Raw genomic sequence first — 12,896 nt, 5'->3', positions numbered from 1 at the left:
ATGTGCTTAATCTAAACATGAAAGCAGCTCGCTAAACGCCACCCGCCGCCCTTGGAGAGAAGTCACCTCCAATAACGGGCGGCGTGCGCGGCGCTATTTGTATAAGCAGCTATTGATCCTGGGGGGAGGACTGGCACAAGTCAGCAACTTTATCAACAGCTGAAAAGAAATGAAATTACATTTTTTGATGGATGCTCCTGTCAGGCCCAAACAAATGCCTGCGGCGTAGCGAGCGAGCGGTGCAGGTGAAGCGCGCCGCACTCCACTCCCAGGAAGAACAAAAACCTCACATCTCTGATGTCAAAGTAGTCGCTAGAGGTTACTTTTTTTCGTGCCCTCGCGTCTTTAATGTTAGCCTTGTTAGCGCTAGCCACGGTGAGCTAATCCCCCGGAGCCCGGCGCTAATGAGATCCCGGCGAGTCTTTCATTAGGCAACATCTTTGAGGCCAATTGTCCATCACTAATAATCATATGCTAATAAGAGAGCGAGCGCTAGCTGCCTCCTCCTTTTTGCTGAGGTGATTAAAATTAAAATGGCACAAGACATGAATGAATGAATCAGGTGAATTGTGCTTTATGGCTCGGAAGGAAAACACGCAGGAGGAAATAATACTGCTGACTGATTAAAAAGTTCTAATCATAGCAATAAACGCGGGATCCATTAAGTGTTGATGTCGGCTTAATGCGCTCGCTAACAAATGAGCCATTCATCATCGCGCGTCTCGGCGTGGCGTGATGGAAAACCCGGCGCGGGGCGAGGGGATCGCGCACATCAGTTTCTTTCTTAGGCATTAGGGTTGTACTAATAAAGTACCGCAATCAATAGTGTCCTGGGCATGACGTTAAAGTGCATCCGGCAGTGGAGGCTCCTCTATGGCAGTGGTTCTCAAATGGGGGTACGCGTACCCCTGGGGGTACTTGAAGGTATGCCAAGGGGTACGTGAGATTTTTTTTTAAATATTCTAAAAATAGCAACAATTCAAAAATCCTTTATAAATATATTTATTGAATAATACTTCAACAAAATATCAATGTAAGTTCATAAACTGAACATCAAATCAAGTAGGCTATTCAAGTTCAAGTTTCAAGATTATTATTCTTCGGTCAATCGTCAACAAAATAAACAAACAGTTGTACATTCATAAATTAAAAATTAAAATGTTGCAGACCGAAAAGGTTTAGGCTGAAGTTGAACACTTATTGCGCCTAACCCTATAAACAATGTCAAGTACAAAATAAACTTCCGAAAATTATTAAATGTCCTTTGTACAACATATTATAAATACACATTATACATAACATAAACACCCATTCATTAACATAAACCCAGAGTTTCCCCCATGCCATGATGGTTTGACCCTACCTGGCGGTGCCACACGGCACCAACTGTCAATCAACTAAAAGATCCTCAGTGAAGCACAAGCTCAGGTTTCTCACTAAAATGTCTGTCAAAAAGAACTGTGAAAAGAAATGCAACAATGCAATATTCAGTGTTGACAGATGGATTTTTTGTGGACATGTTCCATAAATATTGATGTTAAAGATTTCTTTTTTTTGTGAAGAAATGTTTAGAATTAAGTTCATGAATCCAGATGGATCTCTATTACAATCCCCAAAGATTACTTCTATGTGTAGAAATCTTTATTTATAATTGAATCACTGTTTAAGTTTTTAGTTATTTTTTTATCTTTTTTTCCAAATAGTTCAAGAAAGACCACTACAAATGAGCAATATTTTGCACTGTTATACAATTTAATAAATCAGAAACTGATGACATAGTGCTGTATTTTACTTCTTTATCTCTTTTTTTCAACCAAAAATGTTTTGCTCTGATTAGGGGGTACTTGAATTAAAAAAATGTTCACAGGGGGTACATCACTGAAAAAAGGTTGAGAACCACTGCTCTATGGGGTCTTGGGGCACTAGGAGGTTAACCCCTTTACTACTGTTACCCCAGGTGGCCCTTGACTGCCCCCTAGCCAGGGATACGGTGAAGACCTCAACGGCGGAGCAGGCGGAAGACGGTAGATGTAAGAACTACCACAACGGCTGCGATGGCGGATGAAGGCTGCAGCAGAAAAGGGTCCCCAGTCATCTTGGACTCCATGCCACGCTATTGTGTGGTGACTGTCTGTGCACCAAGAACAAGGGTGATAGAAGCGATTGTAACAACTACAGAGGGATATCTCTCCTAAGCATCGTAGGCAAAGTCTTTGCACGCCTCCTCCTGAACAGACTGCAGAAGCTTGCTGATAGAGTATACCCAGAGTCACAGTGCGGGTTCCGCTCGGAAAGATCAACCATTGACATGGTCTTCACCATCAGGCAACTGCAAGAAAAGTGCAGAGAGCAGCACAAGCCCCTCTTTCTGGCCTTCATAGATCTGACCAAAGCGTTTGACCTTGTCAGCAGGGATGGGCTCTTCACAGTCCTAGCGAAGATTGGCTGCCCACCGAGACTCCTGAGCATGATCAAGTCGTTCCATGACGGCATGAAAGGCACAGTTCAATATGACGGCTCGACGTCAGATTCTTTCGACATCCGCAGTGGCGTCAAGCAGGGCTGTGTCCTCGCTCCCACTCTCTTCGGCATCTTCTTTGCCGTTCTGATGCCTTCGGATCGTCGACCGAGGGTGTTTACCTCCACACTCGGTCAGACGGCCGACTGTTCAACCTGGCTCGCCTAAAAGCAAAGAGCAAGGTCCGGAAGGTAACCATCAGAGACATGCTGTTTGCAGATGACGCTGCTCTGGCCACCCACACAGAAGAAGAGCTACAGAGCCTGATGGACCGCTTTGCAAAGGCATGCGAAGAGTTCAGCCTGACTATCAGTCTGAAGAAGACAGATGTGATGGCCCAAGATGCTGAACCACCCTGTATCACCATCAACGACTATGAACTAGAGGTCGTCAGCCAGTTCTCATACCTTGGTTCCACCATCACTGACAACCTCTCACTGGAAGCAGAGATCAACAAGAGGATCGGCAAGGCTTCCACAACCTTGGCCAGGTTGTCGCAAAGAGTGTGGAACAACAGCATGCTGACAATCAACACCAAGATCGCTGTGTATCGTGCCTGCGTGCTAAGTACTCTCTTGTACGCCAGCGAATCCTGGACTCTGTACTCCTCGCAGGAGAAGAGGCTAAGTGCCTTTCACATGCGCTGCCTCCGTCGCATACTCGGGATTATATGGAGCGATCGTGTGACAAACAACGAGGTGCTGATGCAAGCCAAGATTCCCAGCATGGTCACTCTGCTCCGTCAGCGTCGCCTTTGACGGCTGGGCCACGTGCGTCGAATGGACGATGACCGGATCCCCAAAGACATCCTCTACGCAGAGCTTACCTCCGGCAAGAGGACAACGGGACGGCCACATCTCCGCTTCAAGGATGTCTGCAAGCGTGACCTGAAAGCGCTCGACATGGACCTGAACACCTGGGAAGAGCTTGCTCAGGACAGATCCAGCTGGAGACACGCCGTGAACACTGGACTGAAAGGTGGCGAGGCAAAACTCCGCCAGCTTGCAGATGAGAAGCGAGCTCAGAGAAAGAGCAAGCAACTACATCCTGTCGCTGACTCGACTTATAAATGCACCAAGTGCAACAGAGACTGTCACTCCCGTGTGGGTCTGTACAGCCACAGCAGATGCTGCATGACCAACTAAATCATATCCAAGGGGCGCATCCATTGTCTTCCGAGACTTACGGATGCCAGTAGTAGTAGTAGTAGTAGACTATCAGTGGTACTTTAACTTTAACTTTTACCATTTATTTGCTAGCACTGGCTAGCTAGTGGCTAACATGCGTCCACACAGTGTTTTAGCTACTTATAAATCACTATACCTCGCCGCCATGGCGACAAGTAAAGTGTGTTTCGTACAAATATCATCCCTGCAGGACTAGAGATAGCTAAACATACCACAGACAATTGGAGGATAACTGCTAACAGCAAGCTAGCGCTTCTGGATGTAAACAAACGGGTGGATCTGTACAAGTATCGACTGTAACAATACCAAGTACAAGAGCCTTATCTGGTCGATACTACAAGGATTACACCGATATTTTTTATTATCACAAAATCTAGTCTTTTTTAATGTTTATAAACTAAGGAAATAAGTCTGTGGACACTTTAATTATGACAAATGTATGACCCTTTAACTACTTGGTATTAAATCTATACCCAAATTTGAAGCATCACCCAAATAGAAACGTAAAGTATCCAAACAGAGGAATAAGAGATTATTACATTCTAACACATGGGAGTTTGCCCAACCAGTCTACATGTGCTTTGTGGACTTGGAGAAGGCATTCGACCGTGTACTGTGGGGAGTGCTCAGAGAGTATAGAGCAGACCTGGGCATTCTGCGGCCCGCGGGCCGCATCCGGCCCTTTGTGCGTCCCTGTCCGGCCCGCGTGAGGCCAATTATAAATTACAAAATACATTTTAAAAAGTATCTATGTCGAGTGTGCAATACAACGGTGCTGCTTTTGTTTTGAAAATCGTTATTTGTATTACTTCCGTGTGGACGTATGCGTGATTGTGAGTGAATGTGAACAACTGCAATTACAAAATAAAGTTGAAAAAACATCTATGTCCTGCGCGCAATACAACTGTGCTGCTTTTATTTTGAAAAGTATTATTTATGGGCGTGTGTCCGTGTGTAACCTGCGAGTGAAGGTGCACATGCAGCGACAAGTGATGCACGGTTTACACCCGAGACGCCAAAAAGAGAAAAGTTGATGAGGAATGCAGTGTTTTCAACAACACATGAACTGCAAAGCAACGTCCCCTCACCTAAGGTGCGTGCCTGCACAATTGCGCACTGCTCAAGCGTCCGCTGCGCGCAGCAAATATATGCCGCGCACCAAATCAAATCCCATCTGAATTCTAAACAAAATAAACATATTTATTCTATGTAATTTTGCAATGCAACTTTGAGTGACAGTGACAACAAGCGGCCCTAATGGTGTTCGTCAACACCGTTCAATTGAACACCGTTCAATTATTGTAACGTCTATCGAGATGCTTCGAGGACAGGAATTATATCGATCACTTTATTGAACAAAACTGTTTATATTCGGACATAACCACACCAAAAACATGAGTAAAACAATTCTATCTCGAAAAACTAGTCATTTTCTGCCGTACAAACCAGGCCAAAACCAACTTGTCATCTGTCACCAACACGCATGGCACTAAACCACTGGTGCGTTTAAGGCCACACAAAAAGTCGGACAACTCAAACACCACACAAAGTTACACTATGACTCCTCAGTCATACGTGTGCTTATTTTACTGTCATTTATTATTAATGTTAATTTATATATATTAGTCATGGAATGCTGTTACACACACTATGTTGAAGTATTACTATTATTATTATTATTATTTATCTTACGGTATATATCAAAAATAATATTGAGCAAAATTTAATTGAAATATTGTCGATGTGGCCCTCCAGCAGTGCTCGGGTAGCTCATGCGGCCCCCGGTAAAAATTAATTGCCCACCCCTGGTATAGAGTAATGGACTGTCTGATTGTGGCAGTCCGCTCCCTGTATGATCAGTGTCAGAGCTTGGTCCGCATTGCCGGCAGTAAGTCAGACCCGTTTCCAGTGAGGGTTGGACTCCGCCAAGGCTGCCCTTTGTCACCGATTCTGTTCGTAACTTTTATGGACAGAATTTCTAGGCGCAGTCAGGGCGACTGTAGGATTAGGTCTCTGCTTTTTGCAGATGATGTGGTCCTGATGGCTTCATCTAGCCAAGATCTTTAGCTCTCACTGGATCGGTCCGCAGCCGAGTGTGAAGCAACTGGGATGAAAATCAGCACTTCCAAGTCCTAGTCCATGGTTCTCGCCCGAAAAAGGGTGGAGTGTCATCTCCGGGTTGGGGAGGAGACCTTGCCCCAAGTGGAGGAGTTCAAGTACCTCGGAGTCTTGTTCACGAGTGAGGGAAGAGTGGATCGTGAGATTGGCAGGCGGATCGGTGTGGCGTCTTCAGTAATGCGGACGCTGTATCGATCCGTTGTGGTGAAGAAGGAGCTGAGCCGGAAGGTGAAGCTCTCAATTTACCGGTCGATCTACGCTCCCATCCTCACCTATGGTCATGAGCTTTGGGTTATGACCGAAAGGACAGGATCACGGGTACAAGCGGCCGAAATGAGCTTCCTCTGCCGGGTGGCGGGGCTCTCCCTTAGAGATAGGGTGAGAAGCTCTGCCATCCGGGAGAGGCTCAAAGTAAAGCCGCTGCTCCTCCACATCGGGAGGAGCCAGATGAGGTGGTTCGGGCATCTGGTCAGGATGCCACCCGAACGCCTCCCTAGGGAGGTGTTTCGGGCATGTCCGACCAGTAGGAGGCCACGGGGAAGACAGAGGACACGTTGGGAAGACTATGTCTCCCGGCTGGCCTGGGAACGCCTCGGGATCCCCCGGGAGGAGCTGGACGAAGTGGCTGGGGAGAGGGAAGTCTGGGCTTCCCTGTTTAGGCTGCTGCCCCCGTGACCCGACCTCTGATAAGCGGAAGAAGATGGATGGATGGATGGATGTTACTGCATACATCGGCAAACTAATTAGGAGTTTTTGTAACCTGTTATTTCATGCCAAAATTGTTCTTTAAATTGCAATAAGAAATGTATGTTTGATGTGTTTTGCGGTCCCCTTTATTTTGAAAAGTATTGGAAAAGTACCGGCACCAAAATATTTGTATCGGGACACCCTATTTGGCACCCATTTGTGCAAAGGAAGGAATGATGTGCTTGCGTCACTCCGACACGCTGATGATTAATGGATCTATTTGTGTCAACGCAAACACTTGGCAGCACTGCTCTCAGATCAGCTAAAACAGAACCAGTAGTCAATAGCACATTGGAGAACATGTCAAGTATTTCAGCACTGGTAATATGATTTACGATATTAACAGTATTGGGAATTTTGCCTACTTTTAAAGGGAGTCGGTTCTTTTGGCTCGACAGGCTAAAACGTTTTTTTTTGGCTTCCAAATGGCTCCACAGATTTTGTTGTTGCTTACGTGGATTTGTTGCCAAAATATGTGTAAAACGATGGTATTTTACAATTTACTGTAGCAATGGGTTTTATTTTAAGCCTATAATTGCCACTGATTTATAAAAAAAGGTCAAATCCGGAGGTTCTAAACCTTGTCGACCTTAAGGCCCAACTTTTCCACGACTCTAATATTAACACTGAATTAGTAATCTTACTCTTGATTTGAATCACATTCAATTATTATATCTAACCTGGAGTTTACAACCTTGTCAAATGATATGAAAGCATGTGTTAATCACAAAGATTATTATCTAGGCTTAGGTCAGGCTGATTACAAAATAATACTAATCAAATATGCTGCAAAAGAAGGGACTCTTGAAACTGATGAAAAATAAATGTACATCCAATTATGCAGTGTTAAAATAAATTCTAACTACCGTATTTTAGGACTATAGAGCACACTGATGCTTTATATATAAGTCGCACCCACTCAATTTTAGATGAAAACATGTTTGCATTTATAAATGGTTGATTTATATAGGCTAGTAAGGTAAAGTTTTGTACCTGACAAGTTTCGGCTATCTTGCTTCTGCAGCCTTCCTCAGAGGTGTCAACAGGGACGAGGGAGCCTACCAACTATCCCACACCTGGGACACAGTCCTGCAGGGCCGCCCCCGGCCGTTTGTAGGACATCCGGACGACAGGGGGCGCCCCGCCCTACCCCCGACGCACACCAGGGGACACCGCCATCCCACCACTTCAGGTGGGATGGAACAATCCATATAACACGTCACAGATGACGTCACACTAACATCACGTGACACCTCTGAGGAAGGCTGCAGAAGCAAGATAGCCGAAACTTGTCAGGTACAAAACTTTACCTTACTAGCCTATATAAATCAACCATTTATAAATACACATTAGTAGGCTAAATGAACCTCTTCAACATAACATGTTTCCGTATATTAGTTATTTAAACAGAAATATTTTGTTATTTACATACCTTAATTGTTTACAAACGGTGTCTGTAACATGGCAGTAAAACGGCTGATCAAACAAAACAGAAGTCATTGTCATGGTCCCACGTCTGTGTATGGTGGTGGCCCCACCTCCACCCACAGAGATAAAGACCGTGGATGATCGTCTTTATTGTGTTTCTTTCAGTTTATGGGCACGTTTTGATTGAACTTTAAAAAATATCCAAAATGAGCAAAGTAAGGATCAAATTTTGGGGCTGATCAGGACCACCGTCTATATTCAGGACTTTAAAAAAATGTTGTGTTATTATTGGGCAGGTGGGCCTGGGGAATGTCTGCTTTCTCTTTTCTTTTTCTGGATCCTGCACTTCGTCCTCCCGCCTCTGCATCCCGGGGTCACGCTCCAAGCCCTCGCAGGCCTCACCGAGACAATTGTGTTGTCATTGAAATGGCAAGACTCAGAAATGAATTCATCCAGCTGCATTTTTATCCTCACGGGAACCGACATCTAGCGTGTTCTTTCTCTTTGTAACTTACAGCAACTAATGAATAATAGCCTGAGGAGCTAATATGAATCATCCTCTTTGTAGTCGTCATGGAGATGTGACGGACAGCAAAGTCTACAACAGAGTTTTGAGGAGGTCGAACTCAAATTTTATACAATTTCAAGTTTGAAAAAATGTTCTTAGCCACACTCAAAATTATAATTTTCTTTAGCATTGAACCCTGCCCTCTCCTTGAGCGCCTTTAATAAGAAAAAAGTAAATACAAGTCCTTGCTCCTCCTGTGGAACGTAGTGACTTTATTCATACATATTCAAATCAAACATTTCATACCCTCATTAATAAACGCATTCATTTCCGCCAGCGCTGCATTCTCCTGCTTTGACTTCACTCCCACTCCCACTCGTTTTTCTTTTTCACTAAAAGTTCCAGATGGGAAAAAAAACACAATCCCACCTGCACAAGACCTTTGTGGCCTCCCTCTCCCATCTTCATCACGACGCCACCTCATCTTCGCATTGCGGAGGAGGATTTTTTTTTATGTTTTCGACACGCAGAACTTTAAGACAACCCAACTAATTTGCATGAATTCTTGTGGGTAAATTAACATAACTTTTAGGAAATAATTTTTTTCACTTTTACTTTGTGAAAGTGACAAACTTCTCCCCAAGAGTTGTTCAGCATTTTGTCATGCTCACTATTGCCACCTACAGGAATACATTTTTCACCACGTTACATTATTGTTAATTGATCGTAGTCGGCCCTTACTGATTGGCTGGGAGCAATCACATGGTTCTATTGCCTCTTATTGAGGCGTGATGACATGATGGTGCCTTGCCTTATTTATAAAAGGCTAATCCGCCTATAAAGCGCTCTAAAAAACATCCAAAAGCCTCCATTTGCGTGTTATATACTGTACATGCTATAAGTAAATATGTAATGTAATAACAGACACACACACATAATATGTAATATTTACATATTTTGCTCATTTTAAGCATACTATTAATTCAACATTTGCTTTTCCCTTCAAAAACAACACTACTTAGTACTAAACAAAACTATACAAAACATAAACATAATAAAACAATCACTTACTGTACAATGTCTGCTCTCACTGGGATGCCAAATGGGGTGTTTATTTATATCCGTTTAGATGAAGAATTAATCATAATCATCATGCAAGTAAAAATAAAAAAAATAAGTGCCGCAAACAACTTTTTCGCCATCTCTGGGTCTAAGTTGGATGTCAACGTTGACCAATTTCTCGATTTATGGCCACATCTTTCTACTATTCAGGTTAGATACATGATTTATAATATAAAAGTAAATTTTTCGCCATCTCTGTGTCTAAGTTGGATGTCAACGTTGACCAACTTCTCGATTTATGGCCATATCTTTCTACTATACAGGTTAGATACATGATTTATAATCTAAAAGTACATTTTACGCCATCTCTGGGTCTAAGTTGGACGTCAATGTTGACCGACTTCTCGATTTATGGCCAAATATTTCTACTATCCAGGTAATAGACATGATTTATCATCTAAAATTAAGTTTCACCAGCTCAGAGGCAATGCAGCAGCTCAACATGTCAATATAGCTGGCTGTGATCACAGCGCTGCTAAAAAATAGGTGTGTCTGCGCTACCCAGCAGGCACAAGACATTGGAACAACGTTGAGAACTTATTGCATTAGGTCCTGACGTTGAGCAACTCAAAAATAGCGTTGAAACAACATGCTTTTTCCACAGCGTTTAATCAATGTTGGGTTGTGACGTTGATTTGACCATTGAATTTTAGTCATTTCCCAAACAATATTAAACAACACAAATACAACATTGAAACAACATGCTTTTTGACGACGATTATTCAACGTCAGATTGTCACGTAGATTTGACCGTTGAAATTTGGTAATTTCCTAACCAACAACGTGAATCCAACGTTAAACTTCAACGTTGTCTCAATATACAAATACAACTATTTGTAAATTATACACTAGATACAACTATATATGTAACACAAGGCTTGCTCAATGGCCTAGTGGTTAGAGTCCGCCCTGAGACTGGAAGGTTGTGAGTTCAAACCCCGGCTGAGTCATACCAAAGTCTATAAAACTGGGACCCATTGCCTCCCTGCTTGGCACTCAGCATCAAGGGTTGGAATTGGGGGCTAAATCACCAAAATGATTCCCGAGCGCGGCCACTGCCGCTGCTCACTGCTGCTGCTCACTGCTCCTCTCAGCCCCCAGGGGGTGAACATGGGGATGGGTCAAAAGCAGAGGATAATTTCACCACACCTCGTGTGTGTGTGACTATCTTTGGGACTTTATCTTTTAACTTTAACTTTATTTTGCAATGTTGTTTCAAAGTAAATTTTAAAGGACATGTATGTTGTGTGCCTCCTGGGAAATACGTGGTTAATATTCAGGTCACGAGATGTAAATGGCGTTTTTTGGATGTTTTTAGACAGCTTTATGGGCCGAATAGTGTATTCCATGAGTTGCATTGTTAGCCACCTTGTACTTGCCATATTTTACGACTCACCCCGAATTTCCACTAAATGCGGTAAGGCCGCGGACCAGCTTCACCGTGGGAGGGCGCCACCACCCGCCCTCTGGCAATCCCCACCGCCGTCCTGTTGCGGCCCCGCGCATAATCACGTGATAAGGGATTTAGTAATAAAGCGAAACCACAAAATGTTAATTCTGTCCTTCCAAAGAAAAAGAAGCACATAAACTTGGTCCTGCCACTTTATTTTCTGCAGCAAGCATCAATAAACCTGTGACATCATCCCTGGCGATGATGTCACACAATCAGTCGTCAGCTGATATTTGTCCCCATATAGTTGCCCGGGATATGCCTGTACATTATTCTTTAAATTCTGGACCTCCAGAATCAGCATGTTCTCATCCATTTGTGTCAACAAGATGAAACTAAGTCAGAAAACCTCTGACGAATATAACATACATCCATAAACGTGGATGCATATGAAAAAGTGCAATATATTTATTTGTACAGTAACCTATTTATTTATTTATATAAGCACCTTATTGCCTTTTTTATCCTGCACTACCATGAGCTAATGCAACGAAATGTCGTTCTTATCTGTACTGTAAAGTTCAAATTTGAATAACAATAAAAAGGAAGTCTGAGTCTAAGTCTAATTAATTAATTTTTCAAACTGAGACTCACTGACTTTGGCTCATTTTCTGTGAAGAACATATATCAAAATACATATTTAATGACCACACACCATACACCCCACCTACACATTTCTATTACATATAAGATGTCCAGGTCCACTGAACCCGGGGCTAATAGAAGTGTGGAAATTGATGTTCTGTGTACCACACACACACACACACACACACACACACACACACACACACACACACACACACACACACACACACACACACACACACACACACACACACACACACACACACACACACACACACACACACACACACACACACACACACACACACACACACACACACACACACACACAGCAGGCCTAGACAGGAGGAGGACAGAGTGTAGGTACACAGAACAACAGAGGGTCAAATGTGCGAGAAAATGAGAGCAGACTGCTGACAAACAATGTTGCAACCTTGTGTGGGAACCGCAGGTGCAGAAACACAAAAAAAGAATCCCTGTGGGATGCAGAAACTGGCAGAGAAATTTTCCGTATAACGTTCATATTGTTGTTACTCAGCCAGCGTTTGTGGGTCTGACGGACCCATTGCATTTTGTAGCTTTTAATGCCTCACAATCAAACACTTTTATGTTAAAATACTGAACAGATGATTATTGGGATAAGGTAAACAGATGTTTATTGGGATAAGGTAAACATCTGTTCAGTATTTTAACATAAAAGTGTTTGATTGTGAGGCATTAAAAGCCACAAAATGCAACGGGTCCATCAGACCCACAAACGCTGGCTGAGTAACAACAATATGAACATTACACAAGGGTTAATGTCCATCATCGCCCATTAGGACCTTTTAAAGTGTAAAACACGATCCGCCTGGAGGTACTTTATTTTGAAAGTAAACTGGATACTATGCTTTGTGCTTGTGCATGACTTCCTGTCCAACACTAGCAGATTTTAGTCAAATTTAACTGATTTGTTGCGGCGTCCGACAAAAATAGAAGCTATTTAGCGCTGGAATGTGGAACGGCACGAGGGTGACAATTGACACGTTGACTTAAATAAAAATGTCGCTCTGTTTTTTCATGCGTCGCACTATCCGCCCCTTCCATCCATTTTCTACCGCTTGTCCCTTATTAGCGAAAAGACCAAACTGTAATAATTTCCCGGTCAACATGGCACATTGTCCGCGTCAAAGCAAGCAGCAGCCGCGGCGCTACTTTGTATGCTAACGCTTGAGAAGTCGTATTGATTGAAGT

The 12,896-nt window shown here is 43.2% G+C and overlaps 1 protein-coding gene across 1 annotated transcript in view; it reads right to left on the bottom strand.

Moving 5' to 3' along the window:
- Positions 1-12,896, bottom strand: part of LOC133656406 (netrin receptor UNC5D-like) — a 321,816-nt gene that overhangs the window by 209,744 nt on the left and 99,176 nt on the right. The gene's annotated exons all lie outside the window — the stretch shown is intronic.

Source organism: Entelurus aequoreus, linkage group LG08 (assembly GCF_033978785.1).
Source record: "Entelurus aequoreus isolate RoL-2023_Sb linkage group LG08, RoL_Eaeq_v1.1, whole genome shotgun sequence".
NCBI lineage: Eukaryota > Metazoa > Chordata > Actinopteri > Syngnathiformes > Syngnathidae > Entelurus > Entelurus aequoreus.
This window is presented reverse-complemented; position numbering and strand designations above follow the sequence as displayed.